We start from the raw sequence: 12,873 nt of genomic DNA, 5'->3' as shown, positions 1-12,873 counted from the left end.
CTTTCACACGTTCGTCAAAGAAATAAAAATCTGCCGAAGGCGTCGTGGGCACATCTTCACGACTACATATTTGAGCCGCCTTGTTCATGTACCCAAGAACGACGTAGTATATGCAAGTTCTTAAAGGGGAGCTCAGGCGCAATACTGGTGGTCATTTGTTTTTATAAAATTTTCACCACTTACCAAATATACACCCGTGAATATATGTCTACGATATATTGGATAAAAATAAAAATATATACATATACATATATATATATATATATTATTTGGACAAAGTTATTTTCAAAGTGCGTGTACGCCTTCGAATCACTTTCTGCCGCTCTACTGGCAACAACGAGCAGGAGCGCTCTTGACGTCAAATGCTGCATCCAACAGCAGATGACGCTCCCTAGCTACTCCACGGCGTTGTGCGTTGCAGTGATAGTGAACGTGTGTGGTTCTGCCATTATGGTTCTGGATTAGGCTGTTCGCGGCATGCGATGGAGGGTGCAGGGGGGAATCCGTGACGGGCTGTGGGGTGTGCAAACACCACGAAGGAATACAACAGAGTGACATCCTTCGACCAAGAGGTCTCTGCGACGGAAGTTAGACCAAGCAGTCCGACGCGAACGAGTTCGCGTCGTGCTAGAAAACAGTTCCCACCTTGCTAGCAAATAAAACCTTCCATGCCATTCTTTTCGACGTGGCATCTGGGTGGATACATGTAGGCGGATTGCAAGTCCGCCGACATGTAGACTTCAAGGGGGCCCCAGGGACGGTTCCCGGAAGGCGATGCAGGCGGATCGAATGCGAAACGCAAATCGTCTGAAATCTCGTGCTGAAAATTTTAAAATATTTCCTGGTCATTCCTTGAAGAAGATCAGCTTGATGAATCGTAGCTCATTATTTCCCGTGGTTAATCGCGACGGCCTTCTGACTGCTTATGACGCAATACGAAACAGGCCCAAGCTGCCCGTGGACTGACGCTTACACAATATCTGACGTCACAACAAGTTGGCGAGCCAGTAAAGTTGAAGGTAAGTTTTGGTTTCCGTTGCGTCTTACTTTTAGAGCCCTGCATATCCGAGGATATTCGCGGGTATTCGACAATACCGTCATTTGATTGCCGGCATATCCTTGGCCTATTCAACTCGTTGGGTAAGCGCCAAGCTGAGGGCAAGCGCAAAAAGATACCCGCTTCCCGACAGAGTATATTACGAAAAACCAAAACGAAGGAAAATTTCTTTCTGTACGCTGTACTCTGTGGGCACCCTGGCGGCTCCCCAGCTCAGTTGCCCGACTGCGGGGCACAGGTGGCGAACTTTCCCGCGTCGCGGCGGAATCAAGCCGGCCACGCGCACGTCGCGTACGCCGCCTTGATAAGGCGGATCAAACGCGGCGCACAGGCAGCCGCTGGCTGGACTCAAGCGCCGCCGGTGCTCGTTGGTTTTCTGTTAGTATTCTTCATCGTCTCGTCCATGTCCAATTAAATGTAGTTTCTTGTTGATGAAACCGTTGGCTTCGTGTTATTCCTGCGGGTCGGGTATGCAGCGAAGCAAACCGACCGCAGCACACACCTCGGCATAGTCTGCCGTAGTTGGGGGTTTTGACTTTCCGCGTTTCGTTTTGACTGAATTCGCCGTAATCGGTCGTAGTTCCCGAATAATGAATGCAATTAGCCTTATGCTTAGTCTCACTCTATGTCCGACCGCAAGCCACAGCTGCGGTAAAATAGAGACAATCAAGCGCGCTAAAAAAGAAAAAAAAAAAGCGCTTCACATGGGGCATTTTTCTCAGCAACTTGACTCCTCAACACCAGCAACATGTTTCGCCCGCGTTCACACGTAGCAACCGAATTTCTGCGATGTGCCGTCATCATTGTTGAATGTTAATTTCGTGTACTATTTCGACGCATAGTTACGCGTTATAAACGTGTTTTTATAGATTTAAATGGCGTTGAAAATACTGACTCATTTTTATGAAACGATTTATTTGAAACATACGATCTATTTCAAACAAGAACGAATACTTTAGCTGACATCATCACCGCCAACGGCGCTGCGATGCGAAAATATCCCTTCCCTGATTGGCTGCTGCCGCTTCAAACCTCTCCGAGTTGTCCGGGTTGCTCTGTCGTTCAGCGCCGAACTCGATCCCAGCAATTCGTGTCCCAGCGCGAGGATCTAGGGAAAGCTAGGGAATAATTAACTCTCCAGCAACACCGAAATAGCTAAAGAAATTGCCTAAGCCCGCTTCAGACGGCGCCATTTCTCCCGGCAACTTCAATTAGAATCTAGGGAAAGCTAGGGAACAACACGACAGCAACAATTAAATTGGTAGTACAGTCGCCGTATAGCAAGGCTGAAAATAAGGTAACCTAAAAGAAAGAAATCGGTGAAGTCGAAGGTTTGTCCACACCTTCGACTTCACAGCCGCGGCGACCTTGGCGAAGGAGGATAGGTGGGGCCCACGCAAACTACTTGAGTCATGGTTCATCCGCGGAGATAAGACGGCGTGCAACAAGAACCGTGGCCCCCTCCCGGAAGCTTATATGAACCTTCCCGATAAATAGGACTGCGTTGACCGAAGCTCTCTCATTCCTGTGTATGTACTGATGATGCCTCCCGCATGGGAGGCGAAACGTTTAATGAAGTTGTTTTTCTTGTTATGTGAAGTCGCTGTTCTTATTTTAATCATGACATCTCCCGGCTTTTGGACTAGTTTTGCATTCCTGTTCCAGGTAGGCCACGATATAAACTTTCTTCGAACAAAAAGAAATTGGCACAATATTTGCGGCATGTAACTCATTTTAATTTAGGGGGTATTCTGAAACGCGCGTCTATTTCGGCGCGCATTTCCAAAATAGAAGCGGTGGTGATTAGTTATATGAGCACTAGTACTCAAAGCGATCGAGAGTGGAGCGAAATAAATAATGCGCAAAAACTTTGGTATGACGGGGAAATGTTTTAACCCCGAGTGTGTTTTATGAGTCTTGTTTATATATGAGAAGAGGTATGAACAAGTGCCATGACGCAGCGTCACGATTGAAGGAGCCACACGCCGGGATTCGTTACACAACCCAGTTAACCGGCTAAATTTAGCGGGGAAATTAACGTGACTTGACGTCACGTGACCTAACCGCCAATCCAGTTTCCCCGCTAAATTTAGCGAAGGACATTTGTCGTCACGTGACATACAGGAAAGACAGTGTTTGCAGACTGTCTTTCCCATTCGATATTTCGCTACAGCGTCACGTATATCTTTAATGAAGTAAAAAAAAAAAATCGCAACTGCTGGAAACCGAAAGCGAAACTGGACCGGGGCAGAAGAAATCTAGAGGAAGAGATACTTCCCGGAAGATCACGTGGCTACACCCTACCGCGTTTCCTTTTTTTTTTCTTTTTGTGTTCCTTTGTTTGGTTCTGCGAAGCAGAGGAAAAACGTGCGCCTCGCAAGAACAACGCAGAAGTCAGACACTTCGCGCTTGACGGTTGCGTGTGTTTCAAGCTCTTACAAATTCCTGTTTGTCAGACGAACAATGTCCTCAGCCAGGACAATGGGCGACGATTCGGCGAAGTCTTCGTGTGAATCATCTTGGTGGTCGGGCGTATAGTACACCTACAGACGCTTTATGATAGAACGTTCTATAGTCTTAACTCAATCTAGTAGTTCTAAGCATCCTAAAATAAACCAAAATTCCATGTTTGTGAGGCCGAGTTTCGTATTAAAAAAGTGATAAAAAATCCTGACACTTACCGTTGGCGCAGAACTACATATGGTGAGCCATCGCGCTACTTACAGACAAGCTCGTGTTCGCACAAAGCACGTGGCCAGATCACCGGAAGCGTCTGCGCATGCGCCGTGCGCCGACAGCGGCCACCCCACTGGCATGACGTCAAAGCCGCTCTCAGCTACAGCCATTGACGAGTGACTTTCCTCCAGCCCAGGGATTGCGGAGGGCCAGAGTGCAGTAAAGCGGAGTCCTGTGACACACTGACGGAACATTGGAGGCGGAAATGGCCATGATGTGACAAATAATCCTTGTGTTGTGTGTATGTTTACATGGGCGTACCAACCTGGGGGCAATGGGTGCATTTGCGCCCCCCCCCCCTCCCCCCCTCCAGTGCTAAGAGTGGGGGGCAAGGCATGTGTTTTGAACCCCTGAAACTGCCGCCACTGGGCAGTTTCGGTGCCGCCACTGGCCGGCGGCGCCGAAAGGATACCAAGGGCACCGCCCCCCGGCCCTGAGGGGGTGGCGGGGTTAGGTTTGCCCCCCACTCGAAAACAAGTTGGTACGCCACTTTATGTTTATACAGTCGGGAGTTAGTCATCCCCAATGGGCGTCTGGTGTCTCAGCTGTAGACGAGAAAGTTAGCTAGTGCTGTATATCCGCCAGCCTGGATATTTAGCGTGTGCCACGCAGTAGTGACGAACGCCGGTACGATGCTCATCAAGATCGAAACGGGCTGGGGTGGGGATTGAACCCAGGATACCTGGGTTCAAAGGGGGGCAGGTGGAGGGGGAGGGGAGGCTCAGCCCTTCCCCTCCTTCTTTCTTTTTCGAAACCCAGCCGACCCTGTATTGTACGCATGCATTCGCTCTGGGCGCTAACACTCACGGCCACCGATCCCTCCATGTCATACATACTGGTCATGTCCAAGTTATAGCGCCTAGCGAGGAAAACAATCGAGCACGACATCTGAATATTAAAGATAGGTCCATGATGACGTCCATTCCGGACTTCGTATGAACGTAAAAAAGAGAAGTTTATTGCTGAAGTGAGTAGAAATTTCTCTAACCCTCTGCCGTCCTTATGCTCCACTTCGCATTTCAAAAAAGACCAATCTCAAGCCTTCCATGTATGCGGAAAGCCGCCATAATTGTAGTTATAACGGCGTCTTTGGTTGAAGTCATAAGTGGAATTTTTGATGAAGTCCTGCACCTTAAATGCCATGTGGGGAGACAGAAAAATAAGTCATATGAATGCAAAATTATTGTACTCTAACAATAACTAACACCTTGGAGCAAAACCGAGCAGACACAAAACGTCCAAGTGAGACCCATACAATTGCCAACCTTTTTGCAAAGTTAGGTGTTTCTCAAGCGCGCGTCTGGTCAGCAATCGTCCGGCCTAGCTGCAAAGTACTGGGCGTATAAACGCATCTTGAGAGTTTTGTAATACCACGACAGTGATCGAGCGCTTTTGAAGGTCGAAAGCATCGCCCGAAAGGGTCGGCTTTAACCGGCGCTTCGAAGCAATTCTCAACCTCCCCATTTACCACATCTTGCAAGTAAACAAAAAAATTAACGTTCCTTTCATTCATATATGTAAAATTCTCAACTCCGGTTGTTTTATTCCGGAACATTGTAAGAACACAACGTCACCGGTGCAAGTACTATTTGATGAAGCTCAGCGAAGTAATATTTTCATGTCTCAGAGTGGTTGCTATCGTCGGTCCTGGGATAATGAGTTTGCTTCCCTTGATAGCACGAGCGCGCACGCGCAGCCAAACATGGCAGAAGCTTACGTGTGCGTTCCTCACTTGTCGCCGACAATACAGCATTCTCAGGTACGGCCTTCCTTCTCAGGTACGGCCTTCACCCTTCCGTCTGCTTTCGCTGCAAGGAAGCAGACGGCACAGGATGATCCTCTTTCCGAGCCTTTGGATGCTTCCGTGGTATATCAAGTTTTGGTCTCCGGTACCGTTTTAGTCAAGCCATATCCAAACCGTTGGCCCTACAGTTTGTTTACTTACACGTTTGGGACGAACTTCTGAGCACCAACGTTCATATGAAGACGCCTACCTTCCTGCTTGAACAATTTCGTTCACCCACATCGATCATTTCACACCTGCACGCATCCACGGAAGTGCCGCCAACAATGCATAGCAACCAGCCGAGAAACGTTTTTGGCTCATTGTGCCTGTGGCTTTCAACTTGACTCTGAAGATGCCGCAAAAGCGACAAAGTTCGCTGAGCTACTTTTTAGTGACGAGCTCCAAAAAACCTACTTCGGAAGATGCCACAAAAGAAATTGCGAAGGTGAACTTTTTATCTAGTTTATCAGTGATTAAGGTTTGTTTTTCGGGTGACATCGGTGCAACACACGGGGGCTTTTACCCTAATTAGAAAAGGGGAGTGACAGTTAAGCGGATGTCGCCTTGACTAAATGTTTGCTAATATCTGCAGGCCCAATCGCCTTGCACTTATTAAGTTATTAATAGGAGAATAACCGACACAAAATTATAAGAAGCTAACTAAAATCTGCAAACTAACTTTTAAATCAATGGTGTTGTGGGTTACGTTGCGATTTCAGGTTCAGCGGGTGTCATTATTAAGGGTTAACTTGTTTTATAGGGGCTATTCACATGACCTCACATCGTAAGGAGCGCTAGCATCCACATGGCGCCGCGGGAGTTATGTTTGCTGTCTCGTCTTCCCCCGCGTAGCGTGTTGCCGTCCGTCTGCCCGCGTTCCTAAGCTTAGTTTGTCAAGGGCTTTCTCATTTATCGTTTTTTTAGCAGCATTCAGTGATATGTTTCTACATTGGCACAGCGAGGTCATCTACTGTTTTGTGTTTGGTCGTAAACGCCCGTATGTCGTTACGGTTGCTCGGCTAGATGTGAGCTCCGTGTCGCGCGGCTTGCCTAACTTCGAAATGCGAATACAGTGCTCATGTGGCTAACTAATTATGCGGTTAAACGTTTTGGGCGCGAGAGTGATCGCTATTTGTATTAACCGAAGCACTGCCATGGCACGACCCAGCACGTCCACAAAGTGCTTGGTAAAAAGTGGGGGATCGTTCTCGAGTGCCGAGCAAGGGTTACGTCAAACGCAACGCTAGACTCTTTGTAAATATTTTATAATTTTTAGTCCGTGACAGCAAGCGGTTTCCGAACAAGTTTACTGACATGAAGGAGTGCATTGTTCGGTCAGCAAGCAACCTGATACGAGATGAACTGAAAGCGTACAAGTACCTCGAAGGCACAACTTCTTGACAACTCCACTCCTCCCGTTTTCGTGAGGCAGTGGTGCAGAAAGGTCCTCGGTCCTCTTCAGATTTTTACCGTGAGCATTACAAGTAATCAAGTTACTTGTAATTGATTACTTTTCGAAGTAAGTTTGGAATCAGTTCATTACTTTTGTTAGGCAGTAATCACAATAGTCATTTGATTACTACTTCAAGTAATAAAAATCACTTCTACCTATTACTATTCTTCCACAAAGCTGATTAGATTGGAGGATACACAAGGGAGAGTGGACCAGACGTCCTTGCCAACGAAGCCCTGGCAGTGGTGATTCAGACCTTAAATAAAGGGGAAAAGCAGGTGCTTGGATATTGCTTATCCCACAATGCGATGCCCTGAAATGAAAGGGCCCAAACACTGCGTCACATCTTGAAAGAAATACGCGAGAATGGTTTCTACCAAAAAGTGGTGGTGAGTGACAAGGGACCCAACGAGTTGAGGATGAAGCGAGAGCTGGGTATCACGCAAGAAAAACCATTAATCGAGCTGTCAGACGAAAAAGTGTACTTTTAAACGACACACCACGCTTCCTCAAAAATGCTAGAAACAGCCTATTAAAGCATTACTTTAAGCACGGAACTGAACTTTACAAGTTTCGAAACAGTTAAGGTTTCTAAATCTTAGACAAAAACTGTGCCCCAAGAGCTGCACCACAACTTCACACAGTCCACCTCGCTCTTCCATCGTTCACTGCAATAAGATTTTGTTTTGCGGCACGAACTCTAAGCCATTCCGTCAGCTCTAGAATGCTCACTTGCATCGAGTCAAAGGGCCTAACGGATGACTCTAGGGACACAGCAAAATTTATCGAGAAAATGAACTCTCTCTTCGATTCGTTTAATTCCTTAAGCCTACACTGCACGTAACTGCTCACGCGAGGGCATTCCGACAAGACACAACATTGGCAGTTTTGGGAAGAAATGAAGGCTTCCCGAAATGAAGGCTTCCCCCAAAGAAACCTTGAAGTACTCTCTCGCAAGCAGAGGAACTTGTGCTGCCTTCGTGGGTGGCTGAAGAGCATCCATACCGCAAGGCTGTCCTGAACCGAACTGAAAGAACGATATGGTTTCAAGATTTTCTTGCTTCAGCATCTTACGAAAGACTGCATGGAAAACTTATTCTCTATTATTCGAAGCAAAGGCGTGAACCATCAAAACCCTGACCCATCATCTTTCAGGTCACGAATGAAGGGAGTTTAGAGAACAGCCTGGCTGCAACCAACATCAGACATCAACTGCGAGGTAGATTTCGCGGATTTGTTTTGTGCAGAAGAAAGAGATGTCCAAGTCTGGCTTCAAAATCGCCGCTGACGCCTCAACAGACGTTGAGGTGTCAGTGCCACAGGGAGTGAAAACAACAATCCCGAGAGGATCGCCCGAAACGAAGCGCGACGTCCGACCAAAGGAGAAGCCATACTTCACTCTTCGGGACAAACTGACGGTTGCAAATAACATCATCTACAAAGGACAGCGACATGTCGTCCCCGGTGCACTGCGCCACTAGATGAAGAAGAAACTTCATGCATTGCACATGGACATGAAAACCACACTTCAAAGGAAACGAGATATTGCATTCTGGCCACAGATGAACTCAGGGCCGGTTGCACCAACGTCGCTTAGCGCAAAGCGGAGCTTAGCCGGGAACTTAAGCTTAGTTTCGGTTTCGTTCGGTTGCACCAAACTCGCTTATCGCTAAACCTAGCACTAAACTACGCTTAACTTAAGCGCTCAACATTGGGCGCTTTGCTTCTGGTTGTTTCTTAATCCTGGATTAAAAACATGGCGGCTGGTCTGTCACGGTCGACGCGGTGGACGAAATTGGTTGTGCAAAGTGTTTTAGGCTACATCGGCGTGAAAGTCTCGACTAAATGACTTTCGATTGTGACAAGGATGCAAAATATTGTCGCGTGAAGTGTTGATCGACCCCTGTTTTCAAGTTGGCTCTCCACTTTCAGGGCGTGTTAGCCCTAACCGAGAAACGTACGGAGCTGTGGGGCTCACGATTCCCGTTGGTTCTTCTGTCAACGAGCTTATTCGTATGTACTTACTAATTTTCGCATAGCTGTAACGTATTGTTATTTACCACCTTGTTTATTTACACTTGCAGCGCGTATCCTTCAATCTGATCAGCGCGTTGAATAGTGGCAGTACATGATCTCGGCGATCAGCTGACTGTCCACACCTCTGCCGTTTGCATTAGATTCCGGCGCTTTTAAGTAATAAAACAACGAAAATTCAATTTCTTTCGTTTCTGAGTTTTGAGACAATCTTCAGTGAATTTTCCTAATCTCGCGAGTAGAATCTTGGCTTCAGAAAACTGTATCGTTCCATAACTAACTTTTTTGGTGATCGCATTTTTTTTTATATACTTTGCTTTATATCTTTCATTCGTTTCCCGAGAACGAGATACTGTTGTTTCCGAGTTGTGCTCTGTGATGGTGTTTTCCCTTTACTTTTGTCGTTTGTTGTCATTGTGACGACGGTTGAGACTATATACCGGAACACGTTTTCAATAAAATTCAGTTGAAAGTTGCGCCTTGTTGTGTCCTACGTAACTTTTTTGGTGATCGCGATTTTTTAGGAATATTTTGCTTTATATCTTTCATTCGTGGCGACGACAAATCGTAACGACTACTATGTTAGATTCGTGCATTGCTGTATCGGGGCAGGCTGGGGCAGGTGATGCGAAGAGACGACCGTTCTTATCGGCACGATGTAATGTACTAGTGGGAGTGTTTTTTTTTTTTTCTGAACTTGACAGTGTGAAACTGAAGTCCGTTTGAGGCTGCAGCGGATGTTCAACGACGGTACAGTGCAGTTCTGTCACCTTGCTGATAGCAACGAGTACCGTCGATGCAAGGTCTCGTGACCTGACCTCTCGACGACTTCTATTCGACGATTTCCGGGCATTTTCGCAGCTGCCGTGGCGAGTTCGTCACTGTTTTGAACTTCATCGGTCTCAGGTTTGACTTGATTTTAGTAGTAATCTTACCTGCCTACTTATATCGATGATGTTTTGTCTTCAGCGATGTAGCCAGTAGAGTCCCCGATGGCTCCTTCACCTCAAAATGTGAGCACGAAAACTACTACCACTGCGAAAATATCCTGTTATCAACCGATATTAAACACACAATCACAGATGTAAAGAACATTCGTGTTTATTTGAAGCTTTGACTTCTGTTATTGAAAGTTAAACGAAAAAATGATTGAATTTGGAGACCTTTAATTTGTTACTCACCGAAGAAATACAGCGAAAAGCAGACGCCAACGACTACTACTACGGCTGTTTTTTTTTTTTTTTTTTTTTACATCACGTGATTCCTCTCCGCCAATCGTATTCGTCGCTCTGAGCGTTCCCTAGTTTGCTCTGTTTGTCCCTAGATTCCCTACGAAAATCCAGCGTTTAGCTAGGGGCGCGTCTGTAAAGCCGGCTTAACCTTGGTGCAACCGGAATTTAAACCCGTGCTTACCTAAGCTCGGTTTAGGGCGCTAAGCCGGCTTAGGAAAGTGCCGCTTTGGGTTAAGGTAAGCGGCGTTGGTGCAACCGGCCCTCAGAATTTACAAACTACACACGGCATGCGGGATATGCCAAACTCACTCTCACAGACAAAAAAAAAAAGAAACTATGAAGACCCACTTAATGACAAACCAACCATGGGAGAGAGTGGGTTCATACCTGATGGAATGCAAAGGAAAAACATTTCGTGAGATCGTGGACTACTACAATGGATTCTTTGAAGTAGACCAACTGCGATGGACTACATTAGCCGCGGTCATCAGGAAAATGAAAGCGAACTTTGCAAGAGATGGCCGTCCATCAGCTCTTGTCAGCGACAACGGTCCTCAAATTTCAAGTAAAGAGCTTGTGAATTTTAGACGAGAATGGGGTTTCAAAAACGTGATATCAAGGCCAGGCCATTCGCAGCCCAACTGCATGGCTGAAACTGCTGTAAAAACAGCGAAGAAGATACAGCGAGCAATGATGGATGGAAGTGGCCCGTACCCAGCACTACACTCTAAGAAGAGATGGAGGAAAAAAGTAGCAACGGCGCGTCTTCCTCCCTTCTACCGACGCGCCCCCAAGCGGACACGAAAAAAGGGGAGGAACGAAACGTTTTTCTCCTTCTCCAGGCAGACGGGAGAAAGCTTTCGCCCTCCCGACTCATCGTCTTTCGGTTTCGTTTTACGAGCAGGTCGCGCACGTTGTTTAATAAATAGCTGTTGAGGTGATTGAGCTTCAGAGGCAGCGAAGGCCGCCTGTAATTCCGTCTTCTAGTCTAAACGTGCAGAACATTTCGGTTGCATTGACGTTTTTATCACTAATTTTATGAAACGATCAAACGAAGCCGCTAGAAACAGCGAAGTTCCAGAGCAGTGCCAGCAGCGCGCCACGTACACTGGGCGATGGCCGTCTCCGGATTGCGGGACTCGCGCGGTACGGAACTACAGCACTGCAGTCACTACAGTAGCGAAACCACGCGGAACTGTGTCGACGTTTTCGACGTTATGGAAACCCCAGGAACTGCGTCCAAGACAGACAGGTTCTGCTGCCGGCTGCCTGGGTGCCTTCCCCCCTGAGTTCGGTTCTGTTTTCCGATGCCGAGTGCAACCGGCGTTCAACGTGGTTCTGTGTTCGTGCGTGTCAGCAACATAGCTGCAACATCGTGATGGCAGTGTTGTGGGTTGTGAACAGAAGACTGGAATTATCGCCGATGTGACCGTGTGTTCGCGTATCAGTGGTGTAACAAGAAGATGAGATCGTAAACTGTTGGGCATTGATGCCGCTGGTCGGGCCGTGATCGGAGGGGGCGGGGTGTCGCAGGTTGACATTCCGCTTTACACTAAAAAGTTTAATACCACTTCAGGGATTACGTGCATCAACGTGCGGATAGTCATGTTGGATCGCTGGTCTGAACAGTGGCCAATGTGACTGTCGGAATTGTCTCGTCCCCGAGAGCGATTACGCTCTGGGGCAAGGACTGAACAGTACGAAATCGTGACAGAAAGTACGTATATTTGCAGTATGGAATTTCGGCATTAAAAAAAAAAATAGTAGGTAAAATCGAAAAACAAAAAAGCTACCCTTTATTTTGCTGTTTAAATATACTACGGTTCCTGGGTAAATTGCCCTCCGTGGCGCGCTGGGATGAGCGCTAGAAGTTTTCGGGCTCGCCACGGCGTAGCTCCGTACACTTAACACCTGCCGCAAGTCGCGGCTTTGGCTGCATTCAATTTGATCGAAAAGCGATTTCTTAGCCCGTGAAGCATCACTTCCAGATGAGGGAATGTCCGCTCTACAGATATTAATTCAAGACGGCAATTGCAGCTTTGCGCGAACAGCACAAATAGAAAAACCAATAGAAATCAGGCTACGACGTGCCGTGAGGGGAAACAAACTCATGGCTTCGAACCGCATTGGAGCGGTTGGATTTATTAGCTGTCAAATAATTACGGCACGATCGAGCGTTTACTTTTTAATAAGAGATTCATCCCCTGGGCCATTCAAAATAGTCTCAGAGGTATGACATTGCTGGGAAAAGATTAACATGCTGGGTATATGTTTTATTGCTTAGGGAGTCACCGAAAAGTTCCGTACGTTCAAAACGACCACTATAAAAGACGGAAATGCAGAGCACGGTGTAGTGTTCGGGGTAGTGTGGTGTTCCGCTGTATTGATATTTGTGTGCGCTGTGTATGTGCTCAATGTATGTTCACCTGATGCTTCTATTAAGCGTAATGTGTGTAAAGTAGAGGATCCCCAAGCGCAGTATGCCCTAAGAGAAGCAAATTATTTTTTTGTAAAACATGAATTGGGCGGTACCTAGCGCCATCTAGCCTAGCTACTTGCAATTACTCTGCTTTAC

The sequence above is a fragment of the Ixodes scapularis genome, unplaced genomic scaffold (assembly GCF_016920785.2).
Source record: "Ixodes scapularis isolate PalLabHiFi unplaced genomic scaffold, ASM1692078v2 ptg000312l_1___fragment_3__unscaffolded, whole genome shotgun sequence".
NCBI lineage: Eukaryota > Metazoa > Arthropoda > Arachnida > Ixodida > Ixodidae > Ixodes > Ixodes scapularis.
Note: the sequence above shows the minus strand (reverse complement) of the source record.